Source organism: Tursiops truncatus, chromosome 8 (genome assembly GCF_011762595.2).
Source record: "Tursiops truncatus isolate mTurTru1 chromosome 8, mTurTru1.mat.Y, whole genome shotgun sequence".
NCBI classification, from domain to species: Eukaryota; Metazoa; Chordata; class Mammalia; order Artiodactyla; family Delphinidae; genus Tursiops; species Tursiops truncatus.
This window is the reverse complement of record NC_047041.1, coordinates 3,797,166-3,818,662: the sequence shown is the minus strand read 5'-3', so window position 1 is coordinate 3,818,662 and position 21,497 is coordinate 3,797,166. Positions and strand designations below refer to the sequence as shown.

The 21,497-nt window shown below is 39.0% G+C and overlaps 1 non-coding gene across 1 annotated transcript; it reads left to right on the top strand.

Moving 5' to 3' along the window:
- Positions 1-219: 219 nt before the first annotated feature.
- LOC117313495 (U6 spliceosomal RNA) lies at positions 220-322 on the top strand. The gene has a single exon (XR_004527999.1). It is a non-coding gene; the product is annotated as a U6 spliceosomal RNA (small nuclear RNA).
- The last annotated feature ends 21,175 nt before the right edge of the window (positions 323-21,497 follow it).

Here is a 21,497-nt window from a genome sequence, read left to right as displayed (position 1 = left end):
AAAATAATTGTTGAGGGCAACAGAGTAGTTCATCATACGGGTGAACCATGAGTTATTTAACCCTTTCCTTACAGACTTTATTTTAGCTATTCTGCCATTCCTCTAGTGAATCTTATCATTTGCTATTTCTTTTTTAGCCATTATAAATGGCGCTAATTTGGTACGTGATAAATTTTTCAGAATTAGAATCTTTTACTGGTCAGCGGTAGGTGGACACTGGTGCCCACTTTGGCGCACATCTACTAAAATTGGAACAATACACAGATAAGCATGGCTCTCGTGCAAGGATGACATGCACGTTCGTTAAACGTTCTATATATTTGGATGTCAGCTAGATGGTGATCATTTCACAGTTTATACAAACGTCAAATCACCATGTGTTGTAGCTGAAACTCATGTAATGTTGTGTGTCCATTATACCTTAATTTTAAAAAAGCAATGAACACTTTTAGAGCCCTTTGTAGATGTTGCCCAATGGCCGTCTAGGTTTGAACCCCTTCGGATGCCTTTTAGCAAATGATTGCATTTCCTGTTTCACTGTCTCCTCCCCAATACTGGGAATTAACTTTTAAAACATGAAAAATAATATCTCATGGTTTTCATTTGCATGTCTTTGGTTCCTAGAGAGTTTATTGGCTATTTTTCTTTCAAAACTTACATTCATGTGTTCTGTTTATCTTTCTGTTCTGTCTTCATCACTTAAGATAGCTTGGACCCAAAACAGAGCGGTAACTAAATAAATATTTTTACGATTGACTGAAAATCCATTGGACTACCACCCAGGAACCAGTAATGCATACAGTTTTTGTGGCTCCTCTTCTATCCATCTTCCCAAATTTAATGATTTCTCCTATGAGATGTAGTATTCAGAGAAAATGTGATTTTTTCCCTACTCCCTGTAATCCTAAGAGACATTCTGTCAGTTGAAATTTTCTCTCATCATTTTCACTGTTCTTCATACATCATTAGTGGGAGCTGTTGCGTTATGGGAGGGCAGTGTCTGGACTCCATATTTATTGAACTCTAATTGTGTGCCCAAATGAATATGCCAGCCATGCAACTACCAATGTAAGTCTTAAAAACAATAATTTGCGTAACTAGCCGACAGGAAGGCTTGAGCTATTATTTAAGTTCATATATAACATTACATCGTCAAGTGTTAATTTATGCTCTGTTCTTTCCAGAATGATTGAGCTGTTGGTAGTTTTATTTATGACTCATGCTTAGATCCATTTTCCAGTGCTGATAATGTTGAGATAATGGGGATTTATAGTTCACCCTGACAAGAGACCATAAAACAAATGGCTGGATGTTTTCTCTATTGCTACAGGCTCAATTTGTATCATAAAGTACTTAATAATTGTTATTAATGAACGCTCTGTGGTTGGTATATAGACACAGCTGGGCATCACATCTGTTATCAGACAGCCTGTGTTGAGTAAAGCACAAACACTGCAGGGAACTAATAGCTGCAAAAGGAAATGACATCACAGAGCCATAGGAAGTGCCATAGATATTAGCTGCACTGAGACAGAAGAGAATTAGGATAGATTTTAGGAGAAATGACAGAATTTGGCTCTTTTTAAAAATTTCCTTTCATGTGGATCACAGATATCTTCAATTGTGAGCCTGAGTTCCAGGGTCAATCCATATATTATATACGAGTAAAGCATATATCTTAGTTTTTAGATTAAAAACAAATAAAAATAGACAAATTCAGCTTACCAACTTACCCTTCCAGGCTTATCTTCTGCCGCTCCTCTTGAAACACTCTGATGTTCCATCCAAATTGGGTTATTGCCTTTGTTTTTGCAGACTTATGCCTTCCTGCCTGTGTGCTTTCCCTTATGTTGTTACCTCTATTTGAATCCATTTCCCTCAAACTATTTCAAAAGAAAAAGAACTTTCTTTCTTTGACTTTTCTTCCTTCCTCCCTCCCTTTCTGTTTTGTTTTTCCTCTCCCCTCTCCTCTCCTTCCTGCCCTCCCTCCCTCCTTCCCTCTCTCCCTCCCTTCCTTCCTTCCTTCCTTCCTTCTTTCTCTTTCTCTGTCTTTTTTTCCCTTATTTGTCCACATTATCAATTTTCATTTTTTTCATTCACCATTGGCAAACATATGAATATATTTCATATGTGTCATTTGATTATATGTAGTCTTACAAAATAGGTTGTGCTTTGGGTGCCTGTTTTTTTTAATTTAAGGAAGTCATGGTAAATTATAGACCTCATTTTACTTCTTTAACTCAGCAATGAAATGCCAGCCATGGGGTCCCGTGAACATCTAGTCCATTCTTTCTAAAGTTTCCTAAAACTCCATGTGTATCCACCAGATCCGATCTGTCCACTCGGTTGATGATGGACACTCAGCTTGCTCTGAATCCCTATCACAATAAGCAAGGTGATGATGGACATTTTAATGTATGTTGCTTGTGGGTCTCTGGAAGAATTTGCTACATTCCTGGGAGTGTAACTGCTGGGTCACAAAGTGTGTGTAAACTTGATTTGACTAAATGCCCACAGGTAGCTCTCGAGAATGCTTCACCATTCTTCTCTCTGTAGGAGTACATGTTGGTTCTTATATCCCTATGTTGTGCCAATAGTCGGGATTGCCTAGTTTTACATTTTAATCACATTAACAGAGGTACAATGATATTTCATGATTGTTTTCCTTTGTGTCTGTGATTACCACTGAGAGTGAACCTCTCCTCACTGACCTATTAGTCCTTGTGATTCATTCTATTTTAATCACCCATTCATATTTTTGCCCATTTTTTCTCTTGGGTTATCTGTCTCTTGTGGACTTAAAGGAACTTCTTATATATTTGTACCTTGTCAGTTTTAGATATTGCAAATATTTTTTTACAATCTGTCATTTCTCCATTGACACTATCTGTATTCTTCTCCATTAAACAAAAATAATTAGTTTTGATGTAATTATACTTAACACATTTATGCCTGAGGATTTCTGCTTTTCAAGTATTTCAAAAAGAATTCTTCCCTACCTCTAAATCACAACTATAAATTCTGACACTTTCTTCTATGGATTTTCTATTTTATCTTTCATTAATCTATCTGTATTGTATTTTTATATGTGATGCTATTTAGGGATACAATTTTAGTTTCTCCCTAATATTATATACAAAACAACCCACCCTTTCACCTTTGATTCATGGTGCTGTATTTCTATATTTATCATATATTAAATTCTCACCTATACATGGTCTTCTCTGAGTTTGCTCTTTTGTTCCATTGGCCTATTTGCCCATCAGTTCTCATATCAATAGCTGCTTACTTTATTACTCTGTGTTAGGACAGGCAGTCTACCATGGGCACTGAGCATCCCTGAACATTCCTGCTGAGTGCGCCAAACCACAAGGCTTATTTATCCCCAAACTGAGCAGTTTCTGTACCTGGTCACATAGACAACCGGGTAGGTACGCGACCGTACCATGGCTACTTCTCACTCTCTGGTGGAGGAGACGGGGAAGAGAGAGGGAGAGACTGTCTTGTTTACTGCTTATGACAGAAGGCGCCATAACCACCTGGGTGGGGCTGTTTGGACCGCCGTTGTGCACCATTTTTATTGCTCCTACTGCTAAATGTATAATTAGTATTGATGTTTTACATGCTTGTGCTATGAACCCTCATAAAATTCAAGGGGGATAGTCCCAATGGAAAGAGTCACTTTTAGAGAAATGATAGTTGGTACGACAGACCACCAATGAGGCTTCCGGTTGCCCCCATGTTGTACAACAGAAACAGTACAGAATTCCAGGAAGTGAAAAGGAAATCACAGTCTTGTGGTCTGTAAACCCCAAGGACCCTTCTGAGGTACAAGTATCTGCTACTGATAACTGTGCTGACTGAAACTAACATTGGTGTATGTTCGGGCAACACATGAATGTGTACTCTGCTGTTTTGGGATGTAATGTTCATTAATACCAGTTATGTTGAGCTTGTTGATAATGCTGTTGAAATGCTCTTTATGCTTACTAATTTTCTGTCTGTCTTGTCTATCAATTACTGATTGAGGAGTATTGAAACCTCTTTTCATAATTGTGGATTTGTCTGTTTCTCATTTCAGTTTTTGCTTCATATATTTTGAATCTGTTATTAGATGTAAACACATTTAAAATTGCTATTTTTTTAATGAATTAATCACTTTATCCTTACTTTTTATCTCTGGCGGTAATACTTGCTATGAAGTCTGCCTCGTCTCACATTGTCTTAGCCATCCCAGCTTGCTTACAATTAATGTTTATATGACATAACTGTTCCTGTCTTCCACTTTTAACTTACCCAGGTCTTTATATTTGAGGTGGGTTCCTTGGATATCACATTCAGCTATTTTTCTGAAGTCCAATTTGAGAATCTTTGACTTAAATAGGAACGTATAGACCAAGAGTCAACAAATCATTTCTGTAAAGGGCCAGTTGGTAAATATTTTAGGCTTTTGAAGCATATAGTCTTTGCCGAAAATGCACAACTCTGCTGTTATAACATGGAATTAGAATCTTTTTAAGTTTCCATGTTACCTCCATTTTTTTTGTTACTAATTAGGTAAAAAAAAAAACTTTGTGTTTTCATTAGTGATTGCTGTATGGTTTATAATATACGTCTTTACCTTTTCACAGTATACCTTTAAAATAATATTGTAACACTTTACAGATTAAGATTCCTAAATACTTTTACTTTCCACCCAGTCATTTGTGTTCTCTTTTGTCACATATTTGCCTCTGTTTATAAGTACTATAATGCATACTCATTACTTTTCCCCTAGCTTTATTGAGGTAAAATGGCACAAAATTATAATATATTTAAAGTGTACAGTGTGATTATTTGATATACAAATACATTGTGAAAGGATTTCTACTATCAAGTTAATTAACACCTCACATATTTACCTCTTTTGGAGGGGTGAGAACGCAAATTCTATCCTTTTAGCAAATTTCAATTATACCCTGCAGTATTATCAACCATAATAACTGTGTTATACGTTAGATCCTCAGAACTTATTCACCTTATGACTGAAATTTTGTGCGCTTTTACCAACCTCTCCCTATTTCCTCCACCCCCAACCCCTGACAACCACCATTCTACTCTCTGTTTCTATTAGTTCAAAAAAAATTTGTTTTTAGAGTCCATATATGTGTTATTATGAAGTATTTATCTTTCTCTGTCTGACTTACTTCATTTAGCATAATGCCCTCCAGATTTATCCATGTTTCACAAATGGCAGGATTTCCTTCTTTTTAAAGGCTCAATAATATTCCACTGTGTGTGTGTTTGTGTGTGTGTGTGTGTGTGCCTGAGTGCATGCGTGTGTGTATGTATCACATTTTTTTTATCCATTTATCCTTTGATGGACGCTTAGGTTGTTTCCTTACCTTGGCTGTTGTGAATAATGCTACAGTGAACATGGGAGTACAGATGTCTTTGAGATAATGATTTTGCTTCCTTTAGATATATGTCCGGAAGTGGGGTTGCTGGATCATGTGGCAGTTCTCTTTTTAATTCCTTGTGGAACCTCCATACTGCTTTCCATAGCGGCTGTACCAGTTTATATTCCTACCAACAGTGTACAAGCATTCACTGTTCTCCACATCTTTGCCAGCATTTGTAATCTCTTGTCTTTTTGATAATAGACATCCTAATAGATGTGAGGCGATACATCTCTTTTTTTTTGGTACTTCCCTGATGATTAGTGATGAGAACTTTTTCATGTACCTATTGACCATTTGTATATCTTCTTTGGGAAAATGTCTGTTCATGTGGGTTTCTCATTTTTAATTGGGCTTTTTGGTGTTTTGGTGTTGAGTTGTATGAGCTCCTTGTATATCTTGGATATTAACCCCTTATCAGATATGTGGTTTGCAAATGTTTTCTCCAATACCATAGGTTGCCTTTTCATTTTGTCAATGGTTTCCTTTGCTGTGGAGAATCTTTTTAATTTGATGTAGTCCCACTTGTTTATTCTTGCTTTTGGTGTCAAATCCAAAAAATTATTTCCAAGACCAGTGTCATGGAGATTTTCCCCTATGTTTTCTTCTAGGAGTTTTATAGTTTCAGGTCTTACATTCAAGTCTTTAATCCATTTTGAGTTATTTTTGTGAGTGGTGTAATATAGGGGTCCAGTTTCATTCTTTTGCTTGTGGATATCCAGTTTTCTCAACATTATTTATTAAATAGACTACCTTTTCCCCATTGCATTGCATGTTCTTGGCTCCTTTGTTAAGTATTAATTGACCATATACTCATGAGTTATTTCTGGGCTTTCTGTTCTGTCCCATTGATCTATATGTCTGTTTTAATGCCAATAGCATATTGTTTTGGTTACTAAAGATTTGCAGTGGAGTTTAAAATCAGAAAGTATGATGCCTCCAACTTTGTTTCTCTTTCTCAAGATTTCTTTGGCTGTTTGGGGTCTTTTGTGGTTCCATACAGATTTTAAGATTGTTTTATCTGTTTCTGTGAAAAATGCTATTGGAATTTTGATAGGGATTGCATTGAATTTGTACATGGCTCTGGGCAGTATGGACATTTTAACAATATTAATTCTTCCAGTCCATGAGGACAGAACGTCTTTCTGTTTATTTGTGTCTTCTTTAATTTCTTTCATCAATGTCTTATTGTTTTCCGTATACAGATCTTTCACATCCTTGGTTAAATTTATTCCTAAGTATTTTATTGTGTTTTGATGCTATTGTATGTGGGATTGTTTTCTTAATTTCTCTTCCTGATAGTTAGTTGTTAGTGTATAGAAAGGCAAGTGATTTTTGTACATTGATTTTGTATCCTGCAACTTTACTGAATTTGTTTATTAGTTCTAACAGTTTTTTTTTTTGTTTTGGTGTAGTCTTTAGGCTTTTCTATATGTAATATCATGTCATCTGCAAACAGAAACAGTTTTACTTCTTCCTTTCTGATTTTCTTGCCTAATTGCTCTGGCTAGGAACAAACTTCTAGTATTATGTTGAATAAAAGTGGTGAAAGTGGACATTCTTGTCTTTTCCCTGATCTTAGAGGAAATGCTTTTATTGTATGTTAAAGACACTCAGCTTTTCACTGTTGAGTGTGATGTTAGCTGTGGGCTTGTCATATATGGCCTTTATTATGTTGAGATACGTTCCTTCTCTACCAAATTGTTGAGAGTTTTTCTCATAAGACGATATTGAATTTTTTCAAGTGCTTTTTCTGCATCTATTGAGATGATTATGATTTTATATTTTATTCCATTAATGTAATGTGTTACATTTATTAATTTGTGTATGTTGAATCGTCATTGCATCCCAGGTATAAATCCCACTTTGTCATGGTGTATGATCCTTTTAACATACTGTTCAATTCTGTTTGCTAATATTTTGTTGAAGTTTTTAACATCAGTGTTCATCCGGGATGTTGGCCTGTAATTCTGTTTTATTATAGTATCCTTGTTTGGCTTTGTTATCAGGGTAAAGCTGGCCTCATTAAATGAATTTGACAGTGTTTCTTCCTCTTCTATTTTTTTGGAAGAGTTTGGGAAGAATTGGTATTAGTTCTTCTTTAAATGCTTGGTAGAATTCACCAGTAAAGCCATTTAGTTCTGGACTTTTCTTTGTTGGGATGTTTTTGATTACTAATTCAGTCTCTTTACTAGTGATTGGGATGAGGAGAGTGTTGAAATCTATCCATCTTTTTTTGGTGTGACCTCTGAGCTGATGTAGAGAATGAAGAGGCTGAAATACTCTAAATAAATACTTCTGGCATATACAGATGCAGAGTCCACATAGAGTTGATGAGTGCATCTCTGTGCCTTTAATAGCACGTGCCCCGTGACCTAGGAAATGAAGGTACTGCTATGATTTTAAATTACTTAGAAGCTGGCTATTTAAACAATTTCTTACACCATCAAGGGTTGATATTTAACTTGGAGAAGGCATATTTGTTTAGAAGTAAATGTGAGGTACTAGGTATATTAAAAAGATAATGGCTATCTCTGTGAATTGCTTTGGAAATGAAAACATGCTCAAAGGCAATAGTGGAGCTCTTACAAGGAAATGTGGGAATGTTTGGAACTTTAATAAAAAAGTTCTAAACAGTAAGGGACTAGCAACTTGGCAGTATACTGAGCCAGGGGAGATGATACCCAGCAGGTTGTATGAGGGAATGTTACAGGAACCATGAGAGGATGAAGCAGAGTGGGGGATAGATCAAGATTACCAAGTCTAGCTGGTGTCTTTGTCTCAGGTCTGAACATATCTGGGTTCTAAATTTGGGAAGCAATTCTGGAGCTCATCTAGCCCAGATCCTATCAAGTGCAAAAATATTCTTTAAAATATGTCACCCATTTTTGTTTGACTGCTCCCATTGACAGGGACCTCACAGCCTAAACAACCCATTTTCTCTTTGAAAAGCACTAGTTGATTGAAAGTTCTTCCTTGACTAATTCTAAAATCTGCCTCTCGTAAACTCACTCACTGGCTCTAGTTCTGTTCTCTGGGCAAACCAAGAGGAGTTCTGTACTCTTGGAATAATAATGCCCCTCTCATAGGCTCCATGCCTCCTTCAGTTGGCAGGAGGGTGGAGAGAGGGTGCAAGATTCCTACATATACCTGCCTCTTACCATTCACAGCCTCAGTTGTAACCACCAAAAATGTTTCCAGATATTGCCAGATATTTGCCCCCCTGGTTGGGGGGCAAAGTTGCTCTCCATTAAGAACCATTGTCCTAGATTCTCAGTTTTCAACCTCCTTTCCTTCAAACATTTTTCTCCTTTACAGCCAAATGTTTTGAGAGTTATCTTTATTTTCCTCATTTTTGTCTCCTATAAACCTCTCTTAATTTCATTTTAGCCAAGGCATCTGACCATGTCACTCCTCTAAAGCTGATCTTTTTTTTTTTTTTTCTTTCTGGTACGCGGGCCTCTCACTGTTGCAGCACAGGCTCCGGACGCGCAGGCTCAGTGGCCATGGCTCCCGGGCCCAGCCGCTCCGCGGCACGTGGGATTTTCCCGGACCGGGGCACGAACCCGTGTCCCCTGCATTGGCAGGCGGACTCTCAACCACTGCGCCACCAGGGAAGCCCTAAAGCTGATCTTATTAAGGTCACCAAAGAACTCCATGTTGCTAAATCCCATGTTCAGTGGTCAGTCATCATCTTACCTGACCTATCAGAAACGTTTGGCATAGTTGATCACCTTTTTTATCCTTAAAGAAATTTCTTTACCTTCTAAGTCACCACAATCTTGACTTTTCTCCTACGTTATTGACTGATCTTTACCTCCTTTGCTAGTGCCTCTTTATTGCCTCATCCCCTGTAACTCAGTATGCTGCAGGGCCATGTGCTTGCCTTTCTTTTCTATTCTATCTACATTTTTCTCTTATGACCCCATCCAGTCTTTAAATAATATCCATATATTATTGGCCCCATAGTTTGATATCCAACTAGGCTTATCATTTTAACTTCATTCTCTTATCCAGCTGCTACTCAACATCTCAATTTGCATATATATCAGGCAGTTCAAACATGACATGCTCCAAAGCAAACTTCCAATTCTCCTCTCTAAATCTACTATTTTTGTAGTCTTTTTTTCACTGTGACACTGATCCAAGTCCTAAACAGCATATGATCTCTACTCCTGGATTTCTTTATGTTGTACACATGAATTCTAGACCAAAGTGTCTGTGTGTGCTGCTTTATAATGAATAGATGGGGAAAAACATTATGCAGGATTATCATTGGGGTTGGTGAAAATGTAGGCCTTTGACTTAAGCTTTCTTTTTTAATGTGTAAAAATGTTAAAAATCCTAATTAGACTAATACGACATGATCATTATAATAAATCCATTAGCTTATAAGGTATTAAGAGAAAGTAAAGGTCACACTGAAATACCCACCATTAATATTTTGGTGACCATCCTTACATGCATTTTTTTTTCAATATGTACTACACATTAATTTAAATAAATGGGATTTTGTTAATGTGTGTGTTTTGGATACATGTTTTAATGCCCTTTCCTCCTCTGTGCTCTGCCTTCCCCTACCCTGCTCATACTTCCTGAGAATAACAACATGGGGGGTGTACTTTGCATGCACAGCTTTCTCCATATTTATATGGTCGTGTTATAATAAGGCATCCAGTTTTGGTTTTCTTTGTATTTAGCCCTCTTGAACTTCTTTGATCATCTTGGATTTGTGAGTTAATGCTCTTAAAAAATAACATGTAGGATATTTAGACCATTATTTCTTCAGATATGTTTTTATTGCTTTATTGCCTCTTCTTTTGGCCCAAGTCTGATTACACATATGTTCAATCATTAAATGTTTTCCCATAGGTAACTGAATCATTTCATTTCTAAATCTTTTTGTTTTTCCTGTTCTTCACTTTCAAAACATTTTTATATTTCTGTCCTCAAATTCATTGATACTTTCTTCTGAAGTTTTCAGTCTAGTGTTAAGACAGTCCAGTCCTTTGTTGTGGTTGTTTTTCCAGATGTTGTATTTTTCTGTTCTAGAGTTTCCATTTAGTTCATTTTTTCGTGTGTGGTTTCCATTTATCTGGCACATTCCCCCATCTGTTCATTCCTTATATCCATCTTTTTCTTTGAAATCTTGAACAATAATAGCATTAAAGTTCTTGTTATCTATTTTCAAGTTCTTGTTATCTGGGTTATCTTGGGTTCTATTTCTGTTCACTACTTTTTCTCATAACAGTGGGTCATATTTCTTGTTTCTTTTTTCCCTATATCTGATACAATTTTCATTATATTTTGGATATTGTAAATGTTATGTTGTAGGGTCTCTGGATTCATTAATGTTCTTCTGAAGAGTGATTATTTTTACTCTAATAGGCAGTTAAATAACTGGCTAATTACCTTGAAATTTTGGAGGCCGAGTTTTGCACTTTGTTAGCAGTTCTGTTTTGTATTTGCCCTCAGTCCTATGGTGACATTCTTAGTTCTGGGATGTTGCCTTTATTTCTAAATACGATACCTCTGGGATTTCAGTGGAAGCCCAAGGTGTTTCTAAGTATTTCTAATTTAGTGTGATTCAAACTTCAAATTCTGCTTTCACTGTAGGGGGCAACAGGTGAATTGTCTCCTCAGTTTTGTCTTCATCTGTTGCTTTCTGCTGGACTCACTGAAGCCTTCTTCATGCATGTGCCGTTCATGGGTCAGCCAAGGACTGAGTGAAGTTTATACACAGATTTTAGGGCTTGTTCTTCTCCAGTTTTCTCCATTCCTGGATTTTTCTTTTCAATTTCCAGTTTCTCTGGAATACTTGAACTTTGTCCCATGACTTTTCAAGTTAAAAAAACTGAGATTTTCTGCTTGGGTTCTAGAGGCCATGTACCATAAGGCCTCAGTGCCCTTAGATAAGAAGCCATATGTGCTGGTTACTTTTGTATGTCAGTTTGGCTGGGTTACAGTACTCACTCAATCGAACACTGTGATGTAGGTATTTTGTAGATGGGGTTAAGATCAGTCAGTTGACTTTAAGTAAAGCGGATTATCTTCTATAATATGAGTGGGACTCATTCAGTCAGTCTTAAGTATTTTCATATTTGCTGTTATAATTTCCTCTGATCTTTCAGTTATTTAGAAATTTTTAATACATATTTCCAGCATATATGATTGTTAGCTGCATCATGGTTAACCTGATACGAATTACTCTGCCATATGACAGATCTGCATTTTGCCAATAATGTTGGACTAACCTTGCATTCCTGAGATAAACTTAATTTGGCCATTATATTAATACTATTATACATTACTTGATTTGATTTGCTAACATTTGCCCTTGGAGTTTTACATTGAGATTCATAATTAAAATTTGTCTGTAATTTTTCCTTCTTGTACCTACCTTGTGAAGTTTTAGAATAAGTGATATGCCAGTTGCCTAAAATAAATTGATGTGTTTTTCTATTATCTAGAAATATTTGTCTACCATTACTTTGTTTTTCTTTTTCTTGAATTTTAGGCAGAACCTGCCTGTAAATTTATCTGGACTTGGTATTGTTATTATGGAAAGATTAACTACAAGTTCAATTAAAAATGGTTATAGGACCATTGATATTTTCTATTTCTTCTTCCATAAATGATAGTAATCTATAATTTTCTTAGAACTGGTATCTTTTCTTTATGCCTTAAAATTTAGTGGCATGAAGTTTTTGATAATACTGACCTATAATTATTTTATTATCTGCCATATCTCCAGTTATACCAAGCTAGAGATACTTAATATTTTATACATTTTATTTTGTTGTTGTTGGTGGTAGTGGTGGTTGTGGTGTTCTCTCTTTCTCTTTTTTATCTTGTTATACATTTGTGAATTTTACTGGTGTTTTCTGATTTTATTTTATTGGCTTTGCTGATCTTCATTATATTAAATTTTTAAAAAATTGAGATATAATTGACACATAACACTGTCTGAGTTTAAGGTATACAATGTGTTGGTTTAATACATTTATATATCACAATGTAATTACTACAGTAGTGTTAGCTAGTTCCTTTATCATGTCACATATTTATCATCTCTTTTTTGTGTTAAGAACAGTTAAGATTTAGTCTCTTAGCAACTTTGAAGTTTATAATACAGTGTGGTTGATTAATCACTCTGTGCTTTATTAGATCTTCAAAACGTATCTATCTACTTACTGTAAATTTATATCCTTAAACAACATCTCCCCAACTCCCCCACCTCCTAGCCAGTGGTAACCACCATTCTACTCTGTTGTCACAAGTTCAGATTTTTTTTAGATTACACATGTAGGTGATATCATACAGTGTTTGTTGTTCTCTGCCTGACTTATCTCACTTAGCCTAGTGTCTTCACGGTCTGTGTAGGTTGTCACAAATGGTAGGATTTCCTTCTTTCTCATGGCTAAATAACATTCATATATATATATGTGTGTGTGTATATATACATACATATATATATATATGTGTGTATGTATCTATCTCACATTTTCTTTATCCATTCATCCACTGACAAATATTTAAGTTGTTTCCATATCTTGGCCATTGTGAATAATACAGCAATGAACCTGCGTGTGTAGATATCCTTTTGAGATGATGATTTCAATTCTTTCAGATATATCCCCAGAAGTGGGATTGCTGGATCATATGGTAGTTCAGTTTTTAATTTTTGAGGAAAGTCATACTGTTTTTCATAATGGCTGTAGTAATTCTTTATTATTTTTTGCTTATTTCATTAATGGCTACTTTTAAATTATTATGCCCTTCAACTTTCTCCATATTTATTCTGATGTTCCTTTTTAAACTTATTAATGTTTATTTCTTTTTTCTATAATCTTTTCATTTTATCTTTTCTGTGTTTAATTTTTTAAAGAGTTGCCACACTGCTTCCCACAGTGGCTGTACCATTTTACATACCCACCAGTAATGCACAAGGGTTCCAATTTCTCCACATCTTTGCTAACACTTATTATTCCCCTTTGTTGTTTATTGTTGTCTGTTATACTAGAGTTACCCACTTACTCAGGGGCCATATGCTGCCGTAAGTCATGAGAAATGACCAGGACTGGAGAAGTCACTTACAGAAATCCTGTTGTCACTTCACTGCCCACCCCCATCTCCCAGCTGACACTTCTTCTTTCCTTGGAGAAGAGCATCTCCTCCTTTCTCATTGCCTGCTGAATGGGCAAATCATGTAGAGTGATAGAATAATGCAGGAAAAGAGAGTTACTTTCACTGTTACATCCCTAGGTACCAACCTTCTTCACCACGTGAGCACTGCCTTCTTTGGAGGTGCTATGCTTGGAGAATGGTTGGGGGGGCAGACAGAATTGAGTTCTTATGCAGGAAAGAGGCATCTAGAAATTGACTTAAGAAGGAATCCAGAAGAATGTAGTCAAGTCAAAGGGGGTAGGTAAATCGAAACAAAAATCGGTGACTCACACAGATACAAACAGCCTACACTGCACCAAATGTTACCCCTACTGTCACCTGGGTTAATAGCACGGGGTTTTTCTTCACAAATAACTCTCTAACTATTTGTTGTCACTCAACAGTTATTTTTCTTTTCATAGAGACCACCCTTGGTGTTCATTTTAACCTTATGTCCCCTTAAAAAATGCTTAAGACCAAAGAAAAGAAGAACAAAGTATAACAAAACATGAGGTAAGGTAAAAACCATGCTCAGAAGAAAATATATAACATTAAATGCTTTTATTATTAAAGAAAACTAAAACTGAAAGGAACTTAGTAGTCCTCTTAAATTAGGAAAATACAACAAAAACTATTTCAGAAGAGGAGGTGGAGATTTAATAAAGAAAAAGGCAAAAGTCTATAAAACGTAAACATTTATTTTAGCAGTGTGATGTACAACGCATACAAAAGCTTGAAAGTACTTGCTAATATATATAAATATTTTACATGCTTGCCTGAGCTGCCATAGAATAAAGATCTGAAAGACTTGAGAAATGCAATGAACAAGCTTGACGTGATGGCCATATAGAGAACAATGTTAGGAGGAGGATACCCCTGATATGTCCTTTCCTGAGGGGGTAGATTCTACTGGAGTGACACCTCTGACCTCTCTGCAGTCCTGGCACACTCTTCGCTAAGGGATTAATTTGGCTCTTCAGAGTAGAAGGAAAAATGTGACATACAGATGCTAGACGCTTCCTCTTCTCTTATCCCTGGAACCAAGCTTCCAACAGGGACCACACACTCTGCTTTGCTACTCGGTGCCGTCGTTGACCATAACAGCCACCACCAATTATCCAAGAGGGCCACCTGAGCCCAGCACTCTCTGTGACCAGATAGAAGCTGCTGCCTAAGTCTGAGGTTTAGTGTTAAAACATTTACTTTCCCATGGATATAAGCCATATTTGCTAACGTCAGCGCGGTCAGTAATAGAAATGATAGTTTGGACTCCATCTGTCAACTTTTTGTTTTACTCTTTGATTGTTACCAGCACTCTTGTGGAAAAGTTAAGTATATATTGTTGACAGCCTTCTAAAATCCGACAATAACTTGAAGAGGCACATTTTATGCAAATTCACATGGGACACATGAAAATGTACAACATGTAGGCACTATAGCAAGTCTCAAAACACTTCCAGGAATTGGTAACATACAAAATATACTCTCCTTCAGTTAAAAAGTCACTTGACAGAAATCAGTAACTGTGAGAAAACAATTTTTAAACTAATTTCTGAAATTATAAAATAAAGCATTTATAAATGATTGAAAGTTCAGAGGAGATATAATGGAAAATAAAAAAATGCTTAAGACTGAAGGATTAAAAAAAGTGCATATCAAAACTTGTGGGATACAGCTAACGTGGTACTTAGAATAAATTCCTGATCTTAAATCTTTATATTAGAAAAGAACAAAGGTTAAAAAGATGAAAAAGGGCTTCCCTGGTGGCGCAGTGGTTGGGAGTCCGCCTGCCGATGCAGGGGACATGGGTTCGTGCCCCGGTCTGGGCAGATCCCACATGCTGCGGAGCGGCTGGGCCCGTGAGCCATGGCCACTGGGCCTGCGCGTCCGGAGCCTGTGCTCCGCAGCGGGAGAGGCCACAGCGGTGAGAGGCCCGCATACCGCAAAAAAAAAAAAAAAAAAAAAAATTAAACACAGACCTACCATATGATCCAGCAATTCCACTTCTAGGTGGAAGCATTGAAAGCAGGTACTCAGATACTTGTTCATATCATTATTCACAACAGTCAAAATGTAGAAACAATCCCAATGTTCATTAATACATGATGGGATAAATAAAATGTGATATCTTCATACAATGAATATATATTTATATAATGGAATATTACTCGACTGTAAAAAGAAATGAAATTCTGACAGATGCTATAACATGGAAGAACCTTGGAAACCATATACTATGTGAAATAAACCTGACACAAAAGGACAAATACTGTATGATTCTACTTATGTGAGGTATCTAGAATAGTCAAATTCAGAGACAGAAAATAGAACAGGTGGTTATCAGAGGCTGGGGGAAGAAAGGAATGGAAGTTATTCTTTAATGAATATGTTGGGGATTATGAAAAAATTCTGGAAATAGATAGTGATGCTTTTTCAACATTGTGAATGTACCTAATACCATACCACCGAATTGCAAACTTAAAAATGGTCAAAATGGTAAATTTTGTGTATGTTTTTCCCCAATAAAAAAGCAAAAAATTGGGGAAAAATAACTCGTATAGTTCTTTAAATGCTTTTGCACCCATTTTCTTTGATCCTCTGGGTTATCCTCCCTTGCCATGCTCTTCCAGATCATCCTGTACTCATCCTTTTATACCACTGATCCCAGAAGGCTATAGTATCTGTTAAATTGTTGCCATCGCTAGACTGCAAGTTTTGAGAGGGCAGACTGTCTTTGTGTTGTTCACTCTTGTGACCCAGGACCTATTATGATGTCTGGCAAAGAGTAGGAGTTCGGATATTCCTTGAACAATAACAAGTCTTACGGATATGTTAAATGATAGCTAGAAATCTCAAGTCTTCTGACTCTAAATCTAGTCTTCTTTATTGGGGCAACTCCGTATTTTCTATTGACTTCTCTACTTCCAAGTACTTCTAGCGTTTAGGCCAAACTGTATAGGTATGGATGGCAGCTTTATCTTTCCCTGAAATAGCTTTTGCAATGGGCACACTACTTTAGGTTTTAATTGTGAATTCCACTACAACCTCGAAGGTTTTTTCCTTGTTTACCTGACATCACCTTTCCCTCATCACCTATAAGATTAGTTCTGAAAATATTAAGGCGGAATTTCCCAGGAAAAAAATGGAACCGACAGGGACTTCCCTGGTGGCACCGTGGTTAAGAATCTACCTGCCAGTTGGCAGGGGACACCGGTTCGATCCCTGGTCCGGGAAGATCCCACGTGCCGTGAAGCAACTAAGCCTGTGCGCCACAACTACTGAGCCTGTGCTCTAGAGCCCACAAGCCGCAACTACTGAAGTCCACGCGCCTAGAGCCCGTGCTCCACAACAGGAGAAGCCACTGCAATGAGAAGCCCACGCACCACAATGAAGAGTAGCGCCTGCTCGCTGCAACTAGAGAAAGCCCACGTGCAGCAACGAAGACCCAATGCGGCCAAAAATAAAAATAAAATAAATAAATTTTAAAAATGGAACTGACAGATCTGCAGCAATACTCCTGAATAAACCAGAGATGTAATCACTCATTATCATATTTTTGTTGAAAAGTTTCCTCTTACTCCTCACATCCTCCATCAATCCAAAGAGTTTCTAAGGCACATTGTTTTCAGAATGAAGGTCACCTCAATACCAAAAATAATGGACGTTTCCAGATAACAGTTTCCAAATGCATTATTTGTAAACATTTGGCTATTTTGGAATTTGGTGGAGGGCTGTCAAAGGCAAGTAGCCGAAAAGCACAAGAATTCTGTCTGTGTCCCAGGAGGGGAGAGGAAGAAGGCTTGAGAGGTAAGGGTGTTAGTTGTGTGAACACAGAATGTGGTGGGCAAGTTCGTTGGTGCTGTGACAGGACTGCCCCCAGCAGAGGGCGATGTTGGTCTGTGTGAAGCCTCCTGGGTACCCCCTCAACCCCGGCCCCAGCATCCTTGGATCATTGCGGTTTTGTGTTCTTGCCATTGCTCTTTTTAGCTTTGGTGAGCATAACCTTAGGAAAGCCTTGAGATCTGAGGTTTGGCCAGTGGTTCAAGGTTTACTGGGAAATACTGTATGCACTTTCTCAGGAAGGAAAGAGCTCTCTCTCGTTGGCACCAAAGGCCTGGGGACAGTGGCTGGAGCTAAAATTAACAAGAAAGCGTTCAAGGCAAACAGCTCCATCTCTTCTCGCAGACACAGCTTCTTCTTCTCTTTGAACACTTGGCTTTGAAATCAAACCTATTTTCTGCAGGTTGGAAAGAAATGTGGGAGCAGGCAAGCCCTGTTTAAGTATGGCTTGTCTTGGAGAAGTGTGCTTCCAGGACTAAATTAGCTGAGCATGTGAGCAGATGACAGCTCAGAAAGACAGGGGAGTAATATAATTTTCATTCGACAGCAAGCTAAGGGACATCTTTGTAGCTCACGCAAGAAGCCTGGGAAATGCCAGGCAGTCATGAATGCTAAAGCCTTTGGGATCCCTGCCAAGGGGATGTGGCTTACATGCTCCAGGCCATGACATCTTCATAGGCAACATGGAGAGTGACAGGTTGGCTTACGCCGGAGGTTTTACACTTTGTATGCTTGAAGGCACTGCTTAGCCACCACTTCCTACTTTTGCAGACACCTGCACTTCCAGAGAGATTAGAAGGCACCTTTTACCCTTGAAGTGATAGTATTCAGTTACCCACGTGAGTGCAGAAGTGGGCATTGTGGAAAGAATTCTGTGGTCTCTTACCATAGACGGCTGCTGGAGGTATTAATTCATGGATTTTTGCTTTAAAGTGTCAAGGCTCTTATTAAGAGTGGGGTGAACAGGAATCAGGCCTTGTGGCTAAGAGCTGGGGAAGGGTGGTTAAGGGGAGAAAATGTACGTTTACTGGACACTTGTGTCGTGCCTGCACTTTTCCTCTGTTAGCAACCTCACAGCCTTGTTGCATTGGGGCTTTTTTCTCCTCCTTTACCCTGTAGTCTACTTAGGACAGTTTAAGGAATTCATCTGAACTCGCAGGGTTAGAGGCAGGATTGAACTCAGGTGTATCTGCCCACAAATTCCTGGCTCTTCCCCTGCGCCCCCAGCAACACTGGACTCCTCTGGGCTTAAGGAGATCAAGTCTTTCCACATGTGTAGCTCAGCTGCCGTCCCAGGGAAGGTGCAGAAATTGTTAGAGGGAAAAGGGGCCTATGGGAGATGGGTGCATCCGCATCATAGCTTCTTTCCAGTGTCAAGGATGCAGACCAGCCCCCAAACTGCTTCTCTCTTGGGAAGGTTACAGCCCAGGCCAATATGGTCTGAGAACCATATTTTTTTTTTTTTTTTTTTTTTTGTGGTACGTGGGCCTCTCACTGTTGTGGCCTCTCCCATTGCGGAGCATAGGCTCCGGATGCACAGGCTCAGTGGCCATGGCTCACGGGCCTAGCCGCTCCGCGGCATGCGGGATCTTCCCGGACCGGGGCACGAACCCGTGTCCCCTGCATCGGTAGGCGGACTCTCAACCACTCCGCCACCAGGGAAGCCCTGAGAACCATATTAATCAGAGCCCATGCTGTCAGGCTCCTGGGCCCAATCTGTAAAGTCTGCGTTCACCATGCAGAGGGCTCGGAGGCTTCTGGGAAGAAAATATTCCCGTGAAGAGGCTGTTTGTGGCTTTATTAAAACCTCTAGGAAGGAGTGCATTTTGGTACAGAGAAGAAATCATTGGGTCTAGGAGACAATGTAGTACTCAAATGTGTTCTGCTGACCAGCTTTGCCTGCATAGATTCTGAGGACGTGATGATGATGATGATAAAGACGGGGTGCCTGGCTAGATGAGGTCCCCGAGCAGCAGCTTTGGATTTGGTCCACATGAAATCAGCATGACCTCTGGGTCAGGGGTAAAGTGGGAAGTGGTGAACTCTGGCCAGTAGTATGGTGCAGACAGAGTCCAGGAGGTGGGAGGACCACCGAGGAGTGAAGCAGTTTGCTCTGGGTGACTGGGAATCACTCATTATTTCTAAACGTGACCTGATACATTGCAGCCCCAAACTCCTCAGGCGTGGGAGGGGGTGCTTACCAAGACGCTGTCCTGTATGGGGAGAAGGTGAAAGTGTTCCCCCAGATACAATGCAGTTTAAGCCCCAGCACGCGTGGGACGGCCCCGTTGTAAGCCTTCCTGTCTTTGCTCAGTTGCTGTCTCCTCTCAGAATGCTCTGTCTTCTGCAGCTGGTTCAGTCCTAGTCATTTTTCAAGACCCAGTTGTCACCTCTCTTTTCATTTTTCCTTCCTCATTGTCAAACATGGCACCAAATAGCCTGTTGATAAGTCCGAGCTGAGCTTGGCACTTACTGTGCTGAGAAAGAACACTGCATTGACAGACTTCTCAGAGGGTCTTAGGTGGGCTAGGGCAAAGCCAGGACACTCATGAAGTTTTGAAGTCTTGTTTAAGGCGAGTCTTTAAATGCAGAAGCTTGCTTAGGATTGCAGAACAGTGAAGATACGAGTCTATGATTGGTGGATACAGGGAGGTGAGGGTTTTGAGGACAGGATGGGAAGTGACTTGGATCATAAGCAATGAATTTGATGTTATCTATTGAAAAGTTGATCCATTTTAAATGGATTTGCAAGGATGTTCAGCTATTTGCAAAAGGTATCTTCCTGGGCAAGGGTTTCCTGGAAGAGTAGAGTCCTATTGGGGAAGATGGCAGGGTAGCCCCATCGTATGATACGGTACGATGGTAGCCCCATCATACGATGTGAGCTGTGAGCTGTGTGGGTGTGGATGGCTTTTGTTCTCACCATCCACGGAAGACGACTTCTCCCGCCGCGGTGAACATAGCCACCTGTTCACATTGCATCACAGCGCTCATCCCTGGACATGCCAACCTGTCCCCACATGTATGTCTCTTGAGGCCAGAGCTTACAAACAATCAGACACGCAAGCATCGAAAATGCTTGTGGAATTAATGAAAGAACATTTTCAAATGTGGTCCCTACACCACTAACGGTCTGTGTTATAGTTTACAGAGAAATTCTTCAATCCGTGTTCAGGTATGCTACTCCCCTGTCTTCCCTCCTCTTGCCCTGCCTCTGACACTCAAAGAATATGGGAGAAAAATGTGATCAATTTGGAGAGAGGAAGAAATATGAAGCTAAACCTCCTGCATCTAGTCGTTAATCAGAAGCATGGATGTATATTTCTGAGGGAGGGAAAATGGTCAAAATAAGCATTAAAGATGTAATGTAACTTAGATAAACCTGGCGTGAATGGTTGGCAGCCTGCCTTTTTCTTCTGAATTTGTGCATAAATTTCAAGCCGGGTTACTTTTCTGGCTACAGTATCATCATGCCTTTGCTTTCTTGCTTAATCTTCCAGAATCACTCAGAATGCAATGTCTGAGCTTTGCTACAGTAATTGCTGGAGAGGGAGCTTGGCCAAACTAATCAGGGGTCACTTCACAAGTTTTCTCCTGGGTCCACAGCAGTCACTAGAAAGGAAACTCGGCCAGGACTCAGAGCCCCTGTGTTATTTGCCGTTTGTGTATTCAGACAGTACAGGGGGAGCATCTTCCAGCACTTTCTTCCCTATCCGTGACTCCACGTGGTATTGGAGTCTGCAGATTTTCTTCTAGAGCCATCAGTGAAAGGATGAAAGAAGGTGAGTGGGGGGAGGGAGCTGAACCAGGGCAGGATTACAGTAGTGCCAGATAATAAGGATGCCAATAATGCAGTGGGATGGATTCGCATTTGCATAACAGCCTTGTCAATAAAAGCCCTTCCCATTTTCACTGAAGAAATTAAAAGGCAACAATCGATTCACTCTTCCTCCTGGTTACACGTGTGTGGGTCTCTTCTCTCTGTAGGCAATCTAGCTGACCAAATAGCAGGGGGGTATCATTTAGGGTTGCAGAGTCCCGAGAAAGGGAGGA